Consider the following 10957-nt stretch of genomic DNA (forward strand, 5'->3'; position numbering starts at 1 on the left):
TACGTCGGTTAACGATTGTAACCTATTATGAATAAGTGAAAGGGGATTATACGAATATATGTGTTTATAAATTATATGCTTGGAAATTGGACAAATATTATGTGTATATAATATTTGTGTAAAAAAAAATTTAATAAGGCTAAATAAACATTTAAAAATAAAAGATTATTTACGGCAAATAATCTAGACGAAGTTGTAGAAACTGTAATTACGACGCCGTCGATATAAAAATAGAAATAACTATATATTTTATATATTTTCGAGATATAACTCCCGAAAATAATTATCTAAATATATTTTACGACGTTCGATTTGGATAGGACGTAAAATGATGTTTGTTACGTATTTGGTAATACGTTGAATTCATTGGGTGTTCGTTACATATTTGGTAATACGTTGAATTCATTGGGAATTCTATTTACATGTCTTATAAGTTATAAATTTTATTATTTTGATGACTTCTTTGCTCCCTAAAAAAAATAATAAGATAAAACTAAATAAATAAATAAAGTTTATATGTACATATACGTATTATATATAAAGTGAAATATAAAACAAACTAAAGGTTAGGTTGGATTCAAAGGAAAGAGCAATCAAATGATTTGGTCTTAAATTTACTAATAGAATTAAATTGTACATATACATATGATAAAAGAAATTAGATGAGGTTTCTTATAAACGAAGTCTTTTGATCCTAAATAAACTTATCCATTAACTTTGACTTCATCATTACAAAATGTACGTGGCATTCAATTGGTTTAAGGTGGATATATTTTAAGTAATACAAATTCGTGAATGCCTTTGTTAAAAGACACGTTGCACTAGAGATTGCAGTACATGACGTTAACCTAAGATATTTTGAAGGATGATACCTCCATTATAAATAGCAATATAAGCCATGAATTAAACATAGTTTTAGAAAGAAGGAATATTTACGGAAAAAAAAAAAATCTCAGTTAATAAAAAATCTAGGAGTTGCTACGATTTGAAGCTTATACCCGTCATATCAAGTGAGTGTATAATCACTTTCATCTTACACATAGATATGAAATATTTCTTATAAAATACGTGTTATGTGTAATTATATTGATTGTTTATTTGAGATGATTGTTGAATACAATGTTTTATACAACTTATAAACTGTATATGTATTTTATCTACAAATATATTGGGTAGAACATGGGTAGACAAAATAGTTGATGTGTGTTAAAATGATGAGAGGCCTCGATGTTGTTGCTGTTCCAGTCATCTAGCGGAGTATGGATGATGACCACGGACTATTCTAGACAGTCCAATGGAACGCTGGCAGGCTCGCAACCTGTAGGTGTTGTGAACGATATGTTCATCGGTGTACTCCATTCCCCTCATGGTTGCCTTTAGGACATTTATTGTTGAGGAACCCCCTTAGCAGTAGTGTTCATCCCGATGATAAAATCCTTAGATTAGGTCCATTGTATAGGTGTTTAAGGACGTAAAGTGAGGATAACGAGAATGGGTAATCAGGGTTATTATTGGTTGATGAAATTAATAATTTATTGTTGATCGATGAAATTAATAAATTTATTATTATTTGTGGGTTGAAAACCCTATATGCTCACCAAGCTCCCAAGCCTGACCCACTCAGCTTTCTGTTTTATAGGTAGTGGACTCAGAGCATAATTATGATGATGATGAGGGACTTTTGGATTATAGACCATTAGTTGTAAATAACTGTTGTAAGGCTTATAATGTACTGTTTATACTTATGTACTGTATCGAACTTGACATCCCAAGTCTTTTAATGAAATACATTTCTAAGGAAATGCTTTTGATAAATCTTTATCATATTATTGTTTTGGGACAAATTCCGCATTCTTTTATTAAAAGGTTATTCTGATTTTGAAATAAAGTATAAACAAAACCGGTTTTTTCTGGCCGTGAAATTGGGGATGTCACACAATCCAAGTAGAAAATGGATGTATGAAAGAAAAGATATTAGTAGTTGTATATCACTTGTTTTCATACAAGGAGTGAAAAAATTTATAGATTTTGCTACCAATCAACATAGATTCATGGATGAAGATAAAATCAAATGCCCATGCATAGAATGTCGTAACATACCATATACAAAAGTTGATACTGTTAAGCATCATTTGTACAAGTTTGGCTTTGTTGAGGAGTATTGCTGTTGGGATAAACATGGCGGAACATCAATTGATGATGACAATATGTTTTTAGGGGTGGATGATTTAAACACAAATTTTAGTCAAGGCGCATGTTCTTATAGAGAACTGGTCATAGATGCAATGACTCCTGATTTAAATAATAGTGATCCTGAAGAGGAGCCAAATGTACTAGATAAAAAATTATTTGATATGCTAGATGCAGCCAATAAAGAATTGTGGCCTGGATGTAAAAATAGACACAACTATCTGTTGTATCTAGACTATTGAATATAAAATCAGAGTATCGCATACCTGAGCAAATTATGATGCTATCTGCCAGTTGATAAATGATGTGTTACCGGAGGAGAATAATATGGTAGGTAATTTATACGAGAGAAAAAAAGTTAATACAAGCATTAGGTTTGTCTATGGAGATGATTGACTGTTGTAGGTCTGGATGTATGATATATTGGAGACAAGACAAAGATCTTTATCGGTGCAAATTCTGCAATGCAGATAGGTACAAACGGTCAAAAAATTTGGGCAGATATTCTCGCATATCCTTCAAGAAAATGCATTACTTTCCTTTGACTCCAAGGTTGAAGAGACTGTATGCTTGACAAGCCACATCCACTTCCATGCGATAGCACTCCGAGAATCATGGACATGCTGCTGGAATAATGTGTCATCCATCTGATTTAGAAGCTTGGCAGAACTTAGACAAAATTCATCCTTCATTTGCAGCAGAAGTATGTAATGTAAAATTAGGCCTAAGTACAGATGGGTTTGCACTACATGGAGCAATTGGAAAACAATATTCCTCTTGGCCTATTATTATAACACATTATAACTTGCCACCTTCTATGTGCATGAAAGAGCCTTACATGTTATTGACCGCACTTGTGCTAGGACCGTCAAACCCTAAGCATAAAATAGATGTATTTTTGCAACCAGTTGTTGCAAAGTTGGAGCAATTATGGGAAGAAGGCGTAGTAACCTATGATATATCTTTTAAAAAAAATTCCATCGAAGAGAAGTTTTGATGTGGACAATAAGCGATTTTCCAGCATATGCAATGTTGTCTGAATGGTCTACAGCAGGTAACGTAGCATGCATTGTGGGAAACATACACAAGCATTCAGACTAAAGAATGGTAATAAGATGTCATGGTTTGATTGCCATAGAATATTTCTACAGGTAAACCACGCATATAGAAATGATAAAAATAAGTTCAAAAAGAATCGTGAACTGATAGAAGGTGCTCCTCCAAGTAAGAATGGTGAACAAACTTTAAGGAAGATTGAACAATTAGGTTTGGTAAAAGTGACTGAACTAAATGTTGATGATATAAACAAAAGATGTGGCGATCATGCTTGGAAAAAGAAAAGCATATTTTGGGATTTACCATATTGGAAAACAAACCTCATTAGACATAATTTTGATGTTATGCATATGGTGAAAAATGTATTTGAAAACTTTTTTTTACACTGTAATGGATGTCAAAGGGAAGACGAAGGATAATGTAGCAACCATAAGAGATCTGAAGCTCTATTGTAGGAAGAGAAAAGGAGTCGAAGATAATGACAGAGCATACTACACTCTGGACAAGAATCAAAAGAAATCCATACACTAATCGATGGAGAAATTGCATTTCCCCGATGGTTATGTTTCTAATTTGGGGAGGTGTGTTGATTTAACAGGGTGTAGACTGTTCGGAATGAAAAGTTACGATTGTCATGTTTTTATGCAACGATTGATGCCAATTGCATTTCGTGAGATGTTGCCAAAACAAGTGTGGGAAGCATTAACAGAGTTGAGTATTTTCTTCAAAACATTAACAGCAACATCAATCACAACAAAAGACATGGAAAGGATTGAAATCGAGATCCCAATAATACTATGTACATTAGAGACCATCTTTTTCCCTGGTATTTTTAACTCAATGGAACATTTACCAGTGCATTTGCCATATGAAGTGAAGATAGTCGGTCATGTCCAATATCGGTGGATGTATCCATTTGAAAGGTTTGCATGGTACATCATAATGTATGTTGCTATTTTTGTACACTGATTTAAATAATCTTCACTATAGGTATCTAAATCAGTTGAAAAAATATATGAAAAATAAAGCTCGAGTGGAAGGGTCCATTGTTAACGTGTACTTGCTACGTGAAGCATCAATATTTTGCTCTCATTATTTCGAGACTGGTGTCCCCAAACGTAATAGAAAGTTGCCTCGAAATGAAGATGGAGGAGGAGATGAGCAAGCGGATGCTAACAACGACATGTTAGATATATTTTCATATCATGGGTGTCATTATGGAAGATTCACGAATAGAATGATGTTTGATGATGAAGTGCATGCTGCCCAAACTTACATACTCCTTAACGAAGATAAGATCAAGCATTACATCAGGTACGTAACATATGCATCACTTTTAATTATAATAATCATTTGTTGTGTAATTGTTATGAATTAATAACAGTAACATGCATGATTTTGTTTATTACATTCATAGTAACTTCAAAATGTTATTCAAATGGTGATATAGAATGTTTGAAGAAAATTTGAATGAACTAATGGGGGATATGGATGAACAGGTCCTTGCAGTCGAAGTTGAGAAGAACTTTGCAGTATGGTTTCAAAACTATGTGGGTGTTATTTTTGTATTTTTTAAAATTTATTATTTTTTGTTATGGTTATATTTAACTCTAATTAAGTGTTTTACCATTTTTCACATAGGCACGTAAGATCCTAATAAACAACAAGTATATATTTGACCTTTCCAAAATGCCATTCAAAAAAGTGAAATTATATAGTGTATACTTTGTCAATGGTTACAATGTAACGACCCGTTCCCGGTATGTTAATTTATTAGTAATTGTTTTAAAGATTTGCAAGAGGGACTCGGCGAGTTCATAGCCTGACTCGCCGAGTAGGGTCGCGACTTCGAGCACGTGTTAGCTGGAGACTCGGCGAGTCCATATCCCGGACTCGGCGAGTCCATCCGTCTGGGTGAAACCCTAAATCCCCGGGTTGCCCACTATTTAAGTCACCTTATAGCCCTATTCTTGCCTCCTTCACCCTGAGAACACTGTGAGAAAAACCCTAGTTCATCCTTGAGAGGTTATAAGTGATTTTGTGTGATTTGTGAAGGCTTGAAGAAGGAGAAGAAGAAAGGAGCAAGGAGAAGAAGAGTTGTGCAAGATCCAAGGGCAAATCTGAGTTATTTGGAGGTATTTTCGGATTCCCCTCTTGTTTTATGCTTTAAACCTCCATTAGAACTCTTCTAAGAACTAGTTGATGCTTGTTCCAAGCCTTGTGCTTTCATGAACGCCCAAATAAGACGAGATAACCTTGGATCTATTCATTGAGAAGTCCCATAGTCCAGATCTATTGCCTTTATGAGGATACTTTGCATATTATCCCTAGATCTATCCCTTTTATGCATCTTTTAGCCTTATTTTCCCTTATTCATGTGTTGTACACGTAAAGTTGGAAACTTTACGTGGTAAACCAGCTTATTGGACTCAGATCTATCATTTGTATGTGTTGGATTCAAGCAAAATCGGGTGAAAAATAGTTGCATGGCGGCAACTCGGCGAGTCGGGAAGAACGACTCGGCGAGTTGAGTCGCGAGTCCCCGATTCCTTCGTTTTTAGCAGTGTTGAGTGGAACCAGTGAGTTAGAGAGTGGACTCTGCGAGTTGAAGGTAGACTCAGTAATGGAGGGACTCGGCGAGTTGTTCATACAACTCGGCGAGTCCAAGGCAATCTTCTTAAGATCAAGAACAACTCGTCGAGTACGTTCATACGGCTCGGCGAGTCGGATGAAGATTGTTTGAGTTCTTGGATCAAGAGGGTACTCGTCGAGTCGATGCCATACTCGACGAGTAGCAGCGAGTAGGATTGAAAAGTGAGAGTAGGACTCGGCGAGTCAGTCCAAATGAGAGTAACTTTGACCAATGGTAAAAGAGTCATTTTACCCAAGTGCAGTGTTTAGTATTTGATTGAGTGTGTTTATGGACTTGTAGCCGGGGAGATACAGGAGCAGCAGCCGTTAGCTTCCAGAGCCACACACTCAGCAGCCAGTTTACGAGGTGAGTTTCCTTCCAGTAGGGACGGGTCTAAGGCCACAATGCCGGCCCGTTCAGTTAGCAGTAGTTTCCGGACTTTGGTCCGATGCAGTAGCTAGTATGTTTGATGCCTTCGTGGCTCAGACAGGATTTGTATGCTATGTTTTATGTGTTAAGTGTTATGTGTTCCGGGCTACGACCCGATGTAGTATGCAGTATATGTGTTCATGCTAGATGATGTGTTATGTTATGCCATGTTCAGTCAGTCAGTTCCGGACTTCGGTCTGATGCAGGGGACAAGGTCCCAGTCGGTTCCGGACTTCGGTCCGATGCAGATAGTTCCGGACTTCGGTCCGATGCAGTTAGTTCCGGACTTCGGTCCGATGCAGGGGACAAGGTCCCAGTCAGTTCCGGACTTCGGTCCGATGCAGTTTTCGGGCTTCGGCCCGATGCAGTGGGCCAGGCCTAATATGTGTTTATATGTTACTATATGGTATGTGGTAGTTTGGGGGAGCTCACTAAGCTTCGTGCTTACAGTTTCAGTTTTGGTTTCAGGTACTTCCGCAAGCAAAGGGAAGAGCTCGGGGTGATAGCATCGCACACACCACAGCTTAGCTTTTATCCTGGGGATGGTTTTAGTTGTCTTGATTTGATATAGTATGATACAGTTTTTCCGCACAGTATTTTATTATGATTTGGGATACATCGCGTATGTTTTTATGTTATGATACTCAGATTATGGTTTTGATTACATTGAAAAACAAAATTTTTGGGTCGTATTTTTGGGTCGTTTCATACAAGTTTCATATAGAAGCTCATAGTCTAAGCAAATCAACAACAAATAGTGAATTGTGTGTTAGTTGCCAAGGAGGTGATTATTATCGTAAGGTAGAGGAAAATTTAGAAGTCGAGTACCCTGGTTACCCAATTAAAACCAAGGTTTTGTTTAAATGTTATTGGTACGATCCAACACCTAACATAGGAGTTAAGGTTCACAAACAATATAACTTGGTCAAGATAAACGTCAAAAGAAAATACAAAAAGTTCGAGCCATTTGTTTTAGCCATGCAAGCCACTCAAGTGTGTTACATTCCTTAGCCAAGTTCAAAAACAAACAACTCAGACTGGTGTGTCGTATTTAAAGTTAAACCTCATGGTTGGACCAATGAAAATCATCCTCAGAAAGACATTGCTTTCCAAGAAGATGAAGTTGAATCAAATGAAATCATTATACCAAGTGCAGTCGATACAAACAATTATGATGGTCACGAAATGTCAAGCAATGGTTCAGATAATGAAAATAATATTGATGAAGAAAGTTAAATTCATGAGGACGGCGGTGATGGTGTTCCTGACAGCGAAGGTAGTTATGAGTATAGTACATCGAGCAATGAAGAAGAGGAGGAAGAGGATAATGACTAGATGTTTTTGTGTTTAATGTTTTTTTTCAGATGAAGTTAATTTGTAATTTGGTTTGATATCAATACATAAATGTAAACTAGGAAGAAAGCCAGGGCTTTGCCCCGAGATGTTTTTTGTGTTTTTTATGTCAAAATGTAAAACTATTGATTGTAAAGCCAAAGAGTATCAAAGTTTCTATAATTTTATTTTGGTTTTGTGTTTACAATATTCTGTTAAAAGGGCATTTTAGTCATTTTTTCATGCTACATTGTTTGAGTAGGATGAAGTATAGGTAAAACCCATGATATTTTTGTGATGAAGTATAGTTAATGTAATTAAAAATAAGTTTGTAATGAATTCGTTGTTAATGATTCATTATATAAAATGTTTTCAAGAAATTATACACAACTTGATTAGCACAACTGGCTTAACCGCGACCTTTTCTAGCATAAGCTTAAGTTCTAGCATAAGCTTAACTTTATAATTCATTTTTACATTTTTACCCATTATTTTATGACACATATTACCAATTCAAAAACATTTCATTCAAACTATATTTTACGTCCAAAGTGAGTATACTTTCAGATCTGGAATCATGGAGGGTTTTCATGGCATAAAGGTGCAAACTTTATGACCATTAAAGCCCCATGGAAGCCATAGGGTGTCATGTTGGCCTTTTAAGTTCCAAAAGGCTATACATGGAGTGAAAGGTGGAAGATTTACATGTTTATGTGGTATTTAGGATCTAGATCCTGTTTGTATGCGTTAAGTTTGGTGTGTGCATGGCTTCTGGACCAAGATCTAGGTCCTAAAGGGTTAGGGTTTAAGCTAAACCCATGAAGTAGAGGCATTAACGGGTAAAGTTGAAAACTTTACCCTTAAAAGGACGTTTTCAGTATACATGAGAAATAAGAAGCTTAGATCTGAAGAGTAGGGGCTTAATCCATTAAGAATGCCCAAACAGACCGAGGAACTCGTCGAGTCCATAGAGGAACTCGATGAGTTGAGTCGATTTGTCCCGATTCTGATCCAGGTAGAACTCGACGAGTCTGAGGAGGGACTTGATGAGTTGAATCGCTTTATCACGACTTCGAGTAGCAAGGGAACTTAGCGAGTCAGGGGGATGACTCGACGAGTTGGATCGCGATTTCAGGATTTCCAGATTTATAGAACTTGGCGACTTTATGGATCAACTCGGCGAGTTAAGTCAACCCAGAACGTTGAATTTGACCAGAATGTTGACTTTAACTAGGGGTAAAGTAGTCATTGTACCCTAAGAAGGTTTTTGGATATTGATTAAGTATTATTGTGATGATGGTAGTTGGGGAGTCGTTGAAGCAGCCGATACAAATTTCCTTACTAAGAGATTTAGCAGCCAACTTGTGAGGTGAGTTTTCCTCCAGTAGGAATGGGTTGAAGGCATCAATGTCGTACCGTTTGTGTATGTTAGCACATGTCGGACTTAGGTCCGATGACGGGATTAGCTCGATGTAGATTATATGTGTCCGGACATCGATCCGATATCGGGGCAAGTACGAGGAATGTTTGTATGTGTGATGTCTTTATGATTCTTGCATGTGTATGTTTATATGTTTTGGGCTTTGGTTCGATGTCGGGGCAAGCCTGAGGAATGTTTAGCTTATATGTTATGTGTTATATGTTCTGAGCTTCGGTCCGATGTTAGGGCCAGCCCGAGGAATGTTTCTATGTTTATAATTATGTGTTTATGTTATATGGTTGTTGATATGTTATATGTATATTGGACTTCGGGCCGATACCGGGCGGGGCCCAATGTTGGATTTCGGTCTGATGCCAGGTGGAGCCCGATGTTGAGCGGGGCGCGAGGTAGTGGGCAAGGCCTAATGTATGTTGTTATGTGATTATGTGTATGGTATGTGGTACTTTAGGGAGACTCACTAAGCTTCGTGCTTACAATTTTCAGTTTTGGTTTCAGTACTGCCACTAGCAATGGGAAGAGCTTAGGATGACTGCATGGTGCACACCATAATTTTTTAGCATGAGATTATTTACTCTGATGTTTTAACATATGATTTTCTAATATTAATAGTTTTTTAGAACATTTATGAGATACACGATTATGATTTTTATATGATGAATGACACTTATGGTTTTTATTTATGATTTAAAACGAAATTTTTGGACCATATTTTTGGGATGTTTCAAGATTACTCACTCCGCACCTCATATCCTAAAAATTAAAATTTTTCAAAAGAACCCACTCCCAAACCCATCCCTCTTCCCCAAAAAGACACTACCATCACCAGGAGTGACAATGGAACCTCCAATCAAGCTTAATATGTTTTTGGTCATAAAATTGATAACATTCCTGATTTTAAAACATTAGGTCAAAAGATATGTCAAGGTCAATTTGGTACTACCTATTTATGCAGTAAGATCGCAAGATGGATAGATATATACGTGGTCAATCCCATATATGGAAAAAAGGTTTAAAATTAATGCAAATGTGGTCAAATAGATTTTTTTGATAAATTAAGATGATTTTAAAATATAAAAACTAATTAAAAGAGTTAAAAAAATGTTTAAAAAATAAATTTGGGAAAATATAATATTTTAATTAGGTAAGAAGGGTAAATATGATATTTAGGTTTTAAATTGGACAAATATGATACTTTGAAGCTTAATAATTGTATATAAGAAATTTTCCCTAATAACTAAATGTATAATCATGGTTCTAAAAAGCGCGTCATGGCGCCTCAAGGCGTGCCATGATGCTAGGTGTGGTGTAGCCGTTACGAAAAACGGTCAAGACGAGTTTGTGAAGCGTGATGCCCAAATAACATATCAAGGCGTGCCTTATCGCGTTATGGCGCGAGTTCTATTAGATATTAATATAACACTTCGAAAAACTTCATATATTTGATAAAATTCAATAATTATATGATTTATATCTTTTAATGTATATAATATAGTCACGCCTTAAAAAACGTTATGGCTCGCCAAAACTTGTCATGGCTTAACTTTTACCTTGCCGTCAAACCATGTCTTACATTATTTAAAATATTTTGTATAACCAACAAATGGTAGCCACTCTAATGTATACATTAAGAGATAATTAGATAACCATACTATAAGAAGTTTGGGGTGTGGATTCCACCAAAAGGTTCTTCTTCTCATGTCATTTGGCCCGCCCGTTTCACTTATGTTCATGAGGAAATGAGTTCTGAATCGAAATAAAAAATCATAATCTTTGATAATTTTGTTATCATCCGGTTGTTTTCGATTAGAAGGTTGCAACGCGTACGATGATGTGAGAATCTTATGTATATATAATGGATAATACATAATTTATAATAT

General features: G+C 36.1%; 1 pseudogene; it reads left to right on the forward strand.

Annotated features, from left to right (window-relative positions):
* Positions 1–2824: 2824 nt before the first annotated feature.
* Positions 2825–7543, forward strand: LOC145013007 (uncharacterized; annotated as a pseudogene).
* Positions 7544–10957: the final 3414 nt, after the last annotated feature.

Source organism: Lactuca saligna, chromosome 1 (genome assembly GCF_052625555.1).
Source record: "Lactuca saligna cultivar CGN05327 chromosome 1, ASM5262555v1, whole genome shotgun sequence".
Taxonomy (NCBI): Eukaryota; Viridiplantae; Streptophyta; class Magnoliopsida; order Asterales; family Asteraceae; genus Lactuca; species Lactuca saligna.